At 44.1% G+C, this 4,102-nt stretch overlaps 1 pseudogene; it reads left to right on the plus strand.

The window, feature by feature from the left end:
* The first annotated feature begins 4 nt into the window (after window positions 1-4).
* Window positions 5-3,305, plus strand: LOC107575296 (zona pellucida sperm-binding protein 4-like; annotated as a pseudogene).
* The last annotated feature ends 797 nt before the right edge of the window (window positions 3,306-4,102 follow it).

The raw sequence follows: 4,102 nt of genomic DNA on the forward strand, positions 1-4,102 counted from the left end.
ACTGAGTCTGGATTCGGTACGTCTACTGAGTGGAAACCACCCACCTTGCGCTCCTGTGGAGTCCACACCTTACTTTGCTATATACCAGTTCCCTGTGACCGCATGTGGCACGAGCATGATGGTGAGCAGCTGCTTCTGGTTTTATTCTGCATTGCTTATGATGGACTGGATGCTGACACTGTTCTTGTTCACAGGAGGACAGTGGATATGTGGTGTATGAGAATAGAATGACCTCCTCGTATGAAGTGGGGATTGGACCGTTTGGTTCCATCACAAGGGACAGTCACTTTGAGTAGGTGATCTATGACTTGGAATGACTGTTAATCTCTGATAAATGCTACAAGCTCACCGTCTGTTGTCCAAGTTTCTCTTCCAGTGTAGGTACTCTGGAACTTCTGTTGAAGCTCTGGTTGTGGAGGTCAACTCTGTTCCTCCATCTCCACCAGTAGCTGCTCCTGGACCTCTCAGGGTGGAGCTCAGACTGGTCAATGTGTCACCAAAGGGTGTGCAGAAGGTAAGGTCTTGTCCTGTAATGCTAAAGCCTTTCAAGCTCCAGCAGCTTGTTTAAACCCCTGTGTTCTTCAGGGGATGAGGCCTACACATCCTACTTCAGTGACGCTGATTATCCCGTCACAAAAGTCCTGCGAGAGCTTGTGTATGTTGAGGTGCACATTATGGAGAGGTCTGACCCCAACATTGTCCTGATGCTGGGACGTTGTTGGGCAACATCAACCCCCAGTCCACTCATTCTCCCCCAGTGGGACCTTCTGATCGATGGGTGAGTAATGCCAGTCTTTATCCAGTTAGTCTGCTGGGAGACTTTCTAACTATCTTTGTTCTTCAGATGCCCTTACCAGGATGACCGTTACCTGACCACACCGGATCCAGTGACCGGATCATCTGGTCTTCAGTTCCCAACCCACTACAAGCGCTTTGTTGTGAAGATGTTCACATTTGTAGATCCAGCCTCACTGGCTCCTCTGCAGGAAACCGTATGCTCTCTAACTCTTCCTGAACCCTTAATATTACACCATTTTATTTCTTAAATGGATTTTATGGTTCAACCTTTTCCTCCTGTCAGATCTTTATCCACTGCAGTACAGAGGTGTGCCATCCCTCTTCTGGCTCCTGTGAGCAAAGCTGCACCAGGAAACGTGAGTACTTGCTGTAACTTGACTTGATGAACTGAGTGTTTTTGAAATGCCCCTCACGCTTTTACCAACTTTTCCTGCAGGGAGAGACACTTATGCCAAGACCATCTCGAGTGGAACGACAGTGGTTTCTAGTGGAGAAGTTACTCTGGTCATGTGAATTCGGTGGGTTTTAATAAACCATGAAACTTCAAGATTCTTGTTTCTCTGGCTTTTGAGTCTCAAACACGGTTTAGTTTAAAGGGACACTCTACTTAACTGGAGCTCTGTTCTCCGTTTGCTTTAGCTACGTCTCATTCTTACCAAAGTGACCTCTCGTTAAAGCGGCGCATCTACAAAACGTAATTGGGCTAACTGCTTAAGCTCTAATGGTAGACCTAGCGCCCCCCCCCCACTCAAATTGTCTAAATGCCTGATGAAAATCAAGGATATGACTGAGTGTTCCAACTCCGTGCTATCTGGCTAGTGTTAATCCATTCCTGCTTCCTGGCTGGTGTTCAGTGATGGTCAGTCATGACCCAAGCCCCTTTTGAGTGTTTAAATCTTAAGGTATTCAATGATACAATCTGATCGTAGTTACATTCCATGATTACAGATGTATGTTAAACTAAACACAAACGGAACATACAAGCACAAACATATGGAACAAAACCCCCCCTTACCTCCCTCCCCACCCTAGGGACTTGAATCATGCCACTAATGGTGCAGTTAAGACCGCCTGATTACTCTGTCTGCATTATCAAGATATAGGAGAAGAGACCAAAGTTATCCCGTTTATTTACCAATGGGAATCAAATTTTTTTTTTTCCAATGTGGTACCTTAAGTTCTTACAAGCAAAGTTTAGCCTATGGGGTTTGTCCTTTTCCAAAACTTTTTAGTATATTTGCCACAAGTCCATAGGATGGCAACTGTTGAGATTAAGTGACATGATTTTATCAGAAATTCCAATTATCACAAGAAGTGGGTCGTGGGTCAGGCTCATGTAAAATCTGACAGCTTTAAATACTTCAGTCCCGAATGAGTAACTTGGAACAAAAAACATAACTTGTCACAAAATAGGTAGACACATGGAAAGTGTTTGTAATTTTGTTTTGGTATAATGGAGTCAATGGATAATTTTAAGTTGAATAATACTATGCCTAGAGTTGACAGCATGAGTGTTCACCAATGCGTCAACCCGGAATTCTGAACATCTTCTCTCCCAATTCTTGCTCCCACTGCAGTTTTAAACTCTCTGTAGACGGTAAGTTCTTTGACGACAATGAGTTGTACAGTAAAGATATCAGATGTCTGACCCCACGTCCAAGCCCCAAGCGATCATCCAAACTAGCAGGAGTAGCCTCATTAAGACGGGGTATGTGCTTTCTTACGTAATCCCTAATGCCAAGTTCACACTGCACGATATTAGCCCAATTTTTCACTCACCGACAGGTTTTGCGAAATCGCAGACAAATGCCCGAAATCGGAGGCAAATCGGTGCTCGTTCACGCGAGTGACAATCACGCAGTTGACCCCAACATTGTTCTGATGCTGGGACGCTGCTGGGCGACATCAACCCCCAGTCCACTCAGTCTCCCCCAGTGGGATCTTCTGATCGATGGGTGAGTAATGCCGATCTTTATGCAGTTAGTCTGCTGGGAGACTTTCTAACCTTCGTTCATCTTCAGATGCCCTTACCAGGATGACCGTTACCGGACTGCACTGGTTCCAGTGACTGGATCATCTGGTCTTCAGTTCCCAACCCACTACAAGCGCTTTGTTGTGAAGATGTTCACATTTGTAGATCCAGCCTCACTGGCTCCTCTGCAGGAAAAGGTTTTCTTTCCCACCCATTAAACCACCCATTTTTTTTTTTTTCCCCACCTGTTAAGTTTCTTAATCCTAATGCCGTTTTTCTGTCTTGGTCAGATCTTTATCCACTGTAGTACATCAGTGTGCCATTCTCTTTCTGGTTCCTGTGAGCGGAGTTGCTCAAGGAAAAGTGAGTGACCTTCTATTTTATAGTCTTTTGGTTGTTTCAAAGTGGTAATCCATTTTCTCACCCTCCTTTGCAGGAAGGGATGTTGATGTCAATGCAGTCTCCAGTGAGCACACCATAGTTTCTAGTGGAGAAGTTACCCTGGTCATATAAGAGTGTTATGATGGCTGTTTTAATAAACTCCATGAAACCTTGAATATGTCTGGAGTTTGTGGTTTGGGCTACCATGTTCAGTGGAGTTTGTACATAAGTGTTCAAAGTTGTTCTCTTCCCAAGTAACTGTAATCTACACTGCTTTCCTGGAAAACTGGAACTTTTGTATTTCTCTTTTGCCGGTCCATATTGAGTTTTTGGCCATGATGAGACAAAGGTCCAGTTACTGTGTTTGGGTGTTAACGTCCTTCCCTCAGCTTTGTATACCTATGAACACTAGGGTCACCTGCTGACACAGTATCACCATAACGAGCCCCCTCATACCTTTGCTTGTGTATGGAGTAGCAGTGTTGGGATAACGCATTACAAGTAACGTGAGTTATGTAATCCGATTACTTTTTCCACGTAACTAGTAAAGTAATTTTTAATTTACAAGAAAATATCAGTTACTCTTTGGCAAAGTTATGCAGAGTTCACACTGCATGATTTTAGCCCGATTTCACTCGTCCACAGGTTGTGAAATTGCCGACAAATGTCGCAAATCGGTGCTCATTCACGCAAGTGACAATCACGCAGTGAATCAATGATGTGATCTGAGGGAATCGCCGATGCCCGTGAAATATTTGGCATGCTAAATATCTGGAGCTGTTGGTGATTCACAATTGCACTGTGAAATGAGTTCTGACTGAAACATTGGTGATGACCTATAGCGTTACAGTAAACCTAGATTGCAAACTATTGTTGCTAAATCCATGGCTGCTGGTTGTTTGTCAGCAGGTTGAAGTGACCCCAATAACATGATATTTAGGCCCTGGAATG

This window comes from Sinocyclocheilus grahami, unplaced genomic scaffold (assembly GCF_001515645.1).
Source record: "Sinocyclocheilus grahami isolate Dianchi unplaced genomic scaffold, SAMN03320097.WGS_v1.1 scaffold2556.1, whole genome shotgun sequence".
NCBI lineage: Eukaryota > Metazoa > Chordata > Actinopteri > Cypriniformes > Cyprinidae > Sinocyclocheilus > Sinocyclocheilus grahami.